This window comes from Canis lupus, chromosome 17 (genome assembly GCF_003254725.2).
Source record: "Canis lupus dingo isolate Sandy chromosome 17, ASM325472v2, whole genome shotgun sequence".
Lineage (NCBI taxonomy): Eukaryota > Metazoa > Chordata > Mammalia > Carnivora > Canidae > Canis > Canis lupus.
In genome coordinates, this window is record NC_064259.1 from 50876546 (window position 1) to 50885685 (window position 9140).

Sequence of the window (9140 nt, forward strand, 5' to 3'; positions counted from 1 at the left end):
GACAGAGTGGGGTGCAGGGTTACTTCCTGCCAGTGGGGCCCCTCCTGCCTTGTGAGCATTTGGCCAAATATCAAATTTTTTCGTGGCAGTTTTTTCATTGCCTTTTATCATTTTCTGGTTTTAGTCTCCCATGAGTTGTAAAGCTATGTGTGCTTAAACTGTACATACTGGGTGGGAGTGGGGTGTTTGGTGCTAGACTGGGCAGGGCCAGAAGAAGGGAGGCACCATGCAACCCTTTCAGAGGAGCAGACACTGAAGACTGTATGTGTGAGTGCACAGGCCTCGCTGCCCACTGTTGATAGGAGCAGAGAACGGGGAGTTCTAGCCCAGGCTCCATCACCAATAGACTGTGTGCCTCCAAGGGAGTCAGGTAGCTTTTGGGGGCCTCAGTTTACTTGTCTGGCAAATGGGAACAGCCCTAGTTCCGCCTCCCCCTCAGGAGCATTGTGGATATTCAAGGGAGCTAGTATCTGAAAATATTGATGGCTTCACAAAGCAAGGCCATGTAGTCACAACAGTCTTGAAGTCACCTCTTCTTGAAGGTGGGGACTTCGCTTTCCCATGTTTTTTATTCCCCAAGGCACCTGGTACAACCCATGACAGGTGGTCAATCAGTACTTGTTGAATGGATAAAACGAAACACACAGTCCCTGTCTCCACGGAATTGCAGATCTAGCTGGTGGCTTGTGGCAGGGATGAGGAACACACAATGGAAGAAATGTAAGAAGAGCAGGGTGAGGCCCTTGTTAGCTCAGACACCTCTAATTTAGAATTTGTGATGCTTTCAGGAGCTGGAGAGGAATTAGACCCTGCTGATGGGAACATGTGCTGAACAAACTCCTAGTGGGAACAAGATAATAATAATAGGAGCTCCTGGCCTCCAAACGAGGGGTGTGTTCCAGATGGCAGAGAGAGTGTTGGACCCTTTGGCAAAACCCGCTTGCATGGGAACAGTCAGTGTGCCAATCACAAGTGAACTCTGACCTCATCTTTGAAGCAGCCAGTACCTTTCCTTGACCATGCTTGGTTAATGGCTGTTCAGGGTGACTTCACGTATTTAAGGATCATAAAATTTTATTTTGTTAAGACCAGGCCATTACTGGCTCCCCTCTGCCTCCTCCCAAGCAGCTCATTTCCATTTGGCTTTCTAGTAGAGTTAGAGACAAAGAGCACGTAACCAACCCCATCTCATGGGTTCCCTTGGCAGCAGTTGGCAGGGGTAAAGGTGGGAGGGACCCTTGGGCCTAGCAGAGAGCTGCTGGCAGTGGGGGACCCAGGCCAGCCACTGGCCCTTCCCAGGCCACAGTTGCTTCAACAAAATGAGCAATGGGGCTCAGCCTAGAGCAATGGAAGAATAAGATGGCTCCTTTGCTGGACCCAGCCTCTTTGCCTGGTGGCCCAGGTTATTTGTCCATCCTTCCCGGCCTCGGACACTTGGGCCAGGCTTCTAGAGGGTAATGGCCTCAGATGGGAGGAGTATCAGGTAAGCACTGCCAGTTGAAGTGGGAGAGAGCATTCCAGACAGAGGGAACTCATGGGCTGTAGTGTGGTGGTGGGAAGGTGAGAGCCCAGGTCCCTGCTGGGTAGAAGGGACAGTGAGCAGCGTGGACATGTGGCAGAGGATGAAGGCGTGTGGTCCAGGAAGAGGAGTTCAATCATAATTGGTAAGAGGGAGTCGTTGCAGGCCATGAGTGAGGGTGGGTGATGGAGGGCCCGTGCACCGACCTACACAGCCACTTATTGGAGATACACTGGAGCTGGGGAGGTTGTTAGGTGAGGGGTCTGGGGGAGCAGTGGCTCTGCCCCCACAAGCTGCCGGGAAGAGGGCCAGTAGAAGGCCAGGGTGAGAAATCCCTCTACAGGCAGAATGCTGACTAGGGGCAGCAAGAGAGGACCTGGGGAGAACCTTCTGCCTAGAAATATCCTAGATAATTGAGATTCAACAATCCTCCTCTCTGGGTTCCTGGCAAAACCCAGGGGCTGTGTGAAATGTGCCATCCGGTTTCCTTCCAAAATCCTCACAGCCCTGCAACATTGGTGTTACCCTCCTCATCTCCTGAGTGAGGAGACACCAAGAGCAGAACTGGCCACATCACTGGAGGCTACATGCTAGGAAGACTGCCAGGCACCTGTCGGGACTCCAAAGTTCCTGCTCTTGCCACTGCCTCTGCCCCATGCCTGAAATGGTGCCCATCTCTAGGCCAGAGCGGGCATGGGGATCAGGCTCTGGGGTAGGGAGTGCAGCACATGCTGGATAGAGGGGCTTGGCCCAGCCCTAGGTGTTTGCTGGGCCTTATCAGGGGAGGGGGCTGGCCTGGTTTCAGGGTCTGGGAGAAGCGGGAGGTCAGGATGGCTGTCTGCCTTAAACACTGCCATACTTTCTCCTCTTTACATCCTTGCTCAGACAACTTCCTCTGCCCAATCTGCTACTCCCTCTGACTGAGCTCCTGGGCAGTCTCCTCACATACCTTCACCCTTCAGTCTTCTCATCAGTAAAGACGGGCTAATAACATAGTGTGGCTATGGGCCATTAAATGAAATAATATATGATGAGTATGTATATATAAGCATCAGTAAGTGGATGGCTTAGCTCCATGGATTTTTATCTGTGGGCTTCCCACCATGTCCCCTTGTCCACCTGTTACATGTTCCATTCATCTTTTAAAGCCTGGTGTGAATGCCTTTTCGTCTCTCTTGGCAGAGTCTGTTTTCCCTGGTGTCTGCCCCCACTGGAAGCTTGGTAACAGCTTTATTATGTGATTTATCATGGTCTGGCTGCAATCAGTTGAGGATATGTCTGTCCTTCCTGATGGTGAGCCCCTGAGGGCAGGGATTGTGCTCTCACCTCATTTGTTTGCTCCTTCCTGGCTCAGAAGGGGACAGCTACTGAGACAACTCTGGGAAGTCCCCAGACATGTGCCCTCTGGCCATGCCCACTGTGGCTCCTTCAGCTTGACGGAGAGGCCTCCCATCTCAGTCTCCATTTCCTCCAGGCCTCCTCACCCCAGGTCCTTAAGACCTTCTTCCTCACCTCTGACATGGGCCACCCATGACCCCATTAGTCTTTATTTCGCTGGCTCTCTCAGTCTCACCCTGATTATGTACTACTTTTGTTCTAGAAATGATTTTTAGTTTGGGGCTTGTTATTATCGTGGTTACTCGATCCCGATTACCACAACCCCAAGAGTACTTACTGCAGATGACATATTTACAAGTATATTGCAAGAATATAAAGATAGCTAAGGAAATCAAGATGGAGGCAAATAGATTAGGGACGTAGGATAAAGTCAGGGGTAAAGCGAAGTCTATAGGTCTTGCAAATCTTACAGAAGTCAGTAAAAGAAAGAATAATATTTTAATAGGGAAAAAGAGATAAAGGCTCTCAATAGGTAGCTTGAAAGAGAATTAACCTCAAGGCTAATAAATACATGAAAAGATGCTCCTGGGGAACTAGTGAAATGCAATGTAAAAAGACAACCACTTCGAACTCTTTGGCTTGGCAAAAATTAAACATTGTGATCATATCCAGTGTTGATGAGGAGAGGAAGAAACAGGAGCTCTGGGTCATGATGACAACCTCCTTGGACAATAATTTGATAATATGTAGTAAGGCTGAAGATAAGCATTCTCTCAGTTATTCTATAGAAAGTCTCACACCTATGTACAACTGATATAGATGAGATGTTAATTTGGCTCTGAGCTTTCTAGCAGCCAAGCAAAGAGGAGTGGATGATTAATGCCCATATAATGCAAGATTCTCAGTGCCAATGTAATACAAGATTCTCAATGCCCATATAAAAAAAAAAAAGTAGATCTGTGGCTCTGGCTTTTCGGCCATCAATTCAAAGAAAAATTTCTCCTGTGGATTTCTCCTCATAGCAATGTGTACTTCCAGAGACAAGATCTTAGGCAACATCCCCATAATAAATAGTAAATTGCATACAACTTACTAAGTCTTAAAACTCAGAACTAAAAGGAAATTTAGTAACAGCAATTACAGGAGAGTTCAAAGCTATGCATCCAAGAATGAGCTCTCAGGTAGCTTAGGATAGCCTGGCTTAATTCAGGAATGAGATTTTTAATATGACCAGGAACCCACCTCACTCACCACACCTCCTTACCCCCCATGCTTTTGAATACAGCTGAGTAGCAGGGAGTTCAGGTTACAATTCCAGACAAACAACCAGGGTGAAAATATCCTCTGCTGTTGATTTAAGATATGACCATGAGCTTTGCTGATGACAAAGAAAATTGCTATAGCCAAGAAAATTGCTATCCTTTCATAAAACTGAAGGAGTCCTTATCAGGAACAGTGTCTAGATAGATAGTTACCCTGATGCTGAGGCATGTGGAACAAGTATAGGTAAATAAGGGAAAATATTTTAAAATACACATAAATGCAAGCTATGGCTCATTTCTAATCACAAAATTTTGAGAGTTTCCTTGTAGACAAAAGGAAGATGGATAATGATCACGTGGAGTTCCAATATTGCCACTTTGTAGAAGTTTGCGGACTTTAATTCTGAAATGTCAGGCTCATGATCCAAAGACACAGCTTTGGTGGTTCATGAGTAAAGCTTCCAGCCCCCAGAGGAGTGAATATTTGTCATGACCCCTCAGTCCAGTCTTTCTGGTGGTCGTGACAAAAGCTGCATGCCTGAACCAAATGTTTCCTGTCCCAGAAAGTAAGGAGGGGCCCTGAAACCAGTCCTCTTTTATCCCATTTCAGAAAGAGACTCTGTTAAATGGTAACTCCTATGATTCCCAGAGTGGTACAGTAGTCATTGAGGTTCTCAGGATACACTGATCCATACTGAAACCCCACAATTGGCCCCATAACGGTTCCCGCCTGGGAGTCAGAGGCCAGGATAGTGGGACCCATACTGGGAAGATGGGTAGTGGTTTTCATTTGCTGCCTTTGTTGGAATGGTGTGACAGGGATCAATGCAGGGAATAACTGTCATCCCAAAGCTGAAGATTACCAAAGAGGAACGATGCTTCTGGGCCTCTCCGATGTGCCCTTTGCCAGTTCTGTGTGTCCATCCCACAGCTCTTGTGAGCTTTGCTCCTAAGAGTTTGCACCATCTGGAAATTCTGAGTTTCTATCCGCCTGTGGCAGACCGAACTACTATACTGCCCGATTGGCGAAGGAATATGGCCCAATTTTCTTGCCTCCAGCAGGATAAGCTCTGTGGTGAGATTAATGCTCCAGAGCTCCCTGCAGGATCATACAGACACTGGAACTTCACCTGAAATCACACTGTGATTTAGATTTTTCCTATCCCTGTCCCATTCTCCCCACTCCTCCAAAGTGCTTCTCTTGGAAGCATTTCATTGATGAATCACTTGCACATGAATCCACTTCTCAGGGTCTGCTTCTGAGAGACAGCAGGTCCACTGAGGGGGCTTTCCAGGGTCTGATGCACAATGGAAGAGTCGAGTTGGGCTTGCACTGATGCCTCCCCCACTTCCTGTTCCTCTCACCATGCTTGGATCAGGGACAGAAGGACCCTGAGATCGTTGTTCATAGTCAGTCCTTCCTGATGGAGACAGAGACCTCCTTCAACATCTGTGACAAGTGGCTGGATATTTGGGATTTTGAGAAACAAGTAGCTCCTAGAGCAACTGGGATGTGACGCATCTTGGCAATCGGGCTCCCTTTGCTGCGTTCCTCTGGGGCTGCCTGGTCGGCTTGCCAGGGGAGTTTTGGCTTCCCAGAGAACTCGTAAAACAAGAATTTTACAGCCAGAGTCCCTACTGCCGAGATCAGGGAAGTCGGACCACGATGAAGTGGTCCCCGTTGGTGGTGTACGGCTACAAGGAAAGCACCCCCGGAGGTGCATGGCAGTGACAATCTGGCCACCCCTCGGGCCACAGGATGGTCCTGACCACACCTGCTCAGCTTGCTCAGAATTGGCCTGAGGCTGCCAATGGGCAGAGGGAGTTTGAGGGTGGAAGGGCTCTGTTTCTGAACCTTCTAGAATGCCCATTTCACAGATATAGCAGTTGTTGCATCATCAAAGCCACCAGCCCTTTGGCTGAACTGCAAGCCCATTTCCCGTCAACGTATGCCATGGGCTGCTGTTGAGCAATAGCATTGTCAGTTGGATCAGATGGCCCCCTTTGGTCATGATGACTTTCCCAGAGGTGTGGCCCGAGGGGAAGCAGTCTTTGAAGGCAGCTTGCCCATGGATGGGGCCCAGCCTGGGCCTTTTTGAGAAAGGCATCAGCATTCCCAGCATCTAGGTCACTTCCAATTAGCATGGCGATCAGGGTGGGCTGGCTAGGGAAGCTGAAAGGGCTCCTTAGCTGAGACCCTGCCCTCCAGGAGCATCCTCATAGCACAAACAAAGGAGAGTAGACTCTGGAACTGGTCCTGTCGGGTTCAGTCAGGTACCTGATGTTCTCCAGGGGTAGGGGTAGGGGTAGGCCACCCTGTCAGCAGTGGCCAGCAAAAGCTGAAAACAGAGGGTTTTTAGAAAGAGTGTTTCCTTGGAAAGAAGGGGTCTCTGGGGCTCCACGCAAAGTGCCCACCCCACATTCCAACCAGGCCACTTCCCTGCACTTCCCTAACCTGGGCATAGCCCTCCATCTCATGTCTGGAGCCACCTTCTCTACCATCTTGGGGGAAAAAGTGCCCTGCATGCTCTCCAAGGGTGCAGTAGCCTTCTGCTCTGAGAACCAGCCCCCTCACACCTTCTCCAAGACTCTCCCCCAGCACTTGGTTTTGTGATGCCAGGTCAGTCATTGTTCAGCCTATAAAGCTAAATTCATCCTCAGAGCCACACACAGGCTGAGGCTCTCTGCCTCCATCTGCTGAGGTCTGGCCTCTGCTCTGTCCCCTCACTCCTCTGGAAGGGCTCCCACAAAAAGTCAGCAGTACTTTCCACTACCAGTGATGGAGGCATCTCAATCTTTAGTGCCTCGTCTTCTCTCAGCCTTGGACGCTATTGGGGGTGTCCCCCTTTCTAACAGCACCCCTCTGTCTCCTCCCACCTCTGGGGTTGGCAGTCTAGGCCAACTCACTTGCTTTAAACTGAACCCAAATTAATCCCTGCTTTTCCCCCAGATCTCCTCTTCTTCCAGGTAAATGCATCATTTTTGGTACCACCTGGTGCCACTTGGCTCCTTCTCCTTCAACCCTCCCCACCAGAGCCAATAGCATCACCAGTTGGTCACACAGGTGCTCCTGCCAGAAACCCACGAACCACCCTCACTCCATCACCCCACATAGTGTCCTGTTGATTTTTCCTACTGGTTACTTGTTATGTCTGTCCTCTCTCTGTGGTCAGGGCCTGGGCTCTGTTCAGACCTCCACCTCACCTTCCAGCACCCTCCCAAGTGCTTTTGCCTGGTTGCCAAGAGCAGGAAAGCCTGTTTCTTGGGGGAACAAAGCCAGGCTAGGGATGGGCCCTGAGTGTATCTCCTCACTGGGGGGAACCTTAAGGAAGGCTGGACTGAGGTTACATTCCCGTGGTCTCTCTGAAGCCACGTGAGCCTTCATGTGCTGGCTGTGTGTGCCCAGAAGCCTCTCCGCTGGGCAGAATCAGTCCTAGAGGCATCCTTCATTCCTATGGCCTTGTCTGCTGAGTGGGGGAGGGGAATGGAGGTTCACCTCCTATTGCCCTCCCCATACAGAGCCCCAGGCAGCCCCTGTCCTTCCCGGGGTGGGGGGTACTCTGCTCTGCTCACCCCCACTCACTGGCTTCCCCTTTGGGGAAACACCCCCCACCAGCTCACTGTCTTCCATGAAGCCACACTTGAGTCTCCAAATAGATGGCTTTAAAAGCCTGAACCACCCTGGGGGTTGCCCAAACACCAAACACCCCCCCTCCTGGGGCAAGGGCATACTATCTCCTGGACGTCCCTCCTGAAATAAGGAAGCTGAGGCCTCGATAGTAAAGTGAGACCCCTGGAGCTGGAAGAGGGGCTGCCTGCAGAGTTTCTGCTTCTGCAGGAAGAGCCTCTGTTGGGTGTGGAGGTACAGGCACCCCCATAAGCCTCATTTCTCTGGGGCAGAGGCCCCTGCAGGCTAAGAAGCCCCTCATTCCTATACTTGTCCTAACTGGAGTGAATGGACAGTGAGTGGTCTGAGGGGTGTGTATGTGTTGGGGGGGGCGTGGACGGGCAGCGTGAGCATCCCTGGGGACCTGCAGGAGCGCCCTGTGGGAAGCGGGGGCACTGGAGAGAACCCCTGGGGCCTGGTGGGGTTTGGGGAACTAGGAACCAAGCCCGGTGGCCTGGGGGAGGGGCAGGAGGCCTGTGGGAGAGAAGCTTTCAGACTTTCAGGGAACGTAAATTTTACCCCTGGCTACTTTCTCTGGGATTTATTTCTCGGTGAACTTGAGACTTTGCCTAATTATGTTTGGGTCTCTTTCAAAGCACATAAATTGCATCCAGTTCTTCTGCCTTCTTCTTAGGAATAAATTGTCCCTGTGCAAGGAGGGATCTGGGGGAGAGAGTGAGACTTTATTAATTCGACACAGAACTCTGTTCCCCTGCCCTCCCCTCTGCCCCCCGTTGAATAATAAAATAATGAAGATTTGACTTGGACCAGGATGTGTGGATAAATATATTGGTGACATGAATGGAAATGGATTTATTACATAAACAGGAGACTTCATCAATTTAAACCTGGCCTCCTTTCAATAGGCATAAATTACATTTTCTTTTCCTACCAGTTGCTGTTTTTTTTTGTTTTTTTTTAAGAAACTGGATTTATCGGAATCGAGATTTCACTAATTTATTTCATGGAGCCCCGTGTTTCCTCTTTCTGCCCCACTCATTAAAGACTGGTCCTTCGTAATCTCCCCCAACATAGTCTCACTCAGGAGCTCTGTGTTCCACAGGGAGGAAGGTTGGGGTGAGGGGTGGTGGGAACATGGCTCAGGGAGAGAGACAGAGATGCTCATGCCTCTCCTCCCTCTAGAACTAACCACGTAGACTTAGCAAGGTGCCTCACCAGGGTGTCCAGCCCCAGAAGTAGTAACAAAGTATAGAAAGGATCCCTGAAAGTATAGTCTTTCCCACCCCAAAAGTAGAGAAGGTCCTTTCCCAGGCCTGCTACAAGGGCCGAGGGATGGCCCAGAGCACCAGCTAGCCGTGGCTGGTCCCGGGATGCATCAGTAGACAAGTGGCAT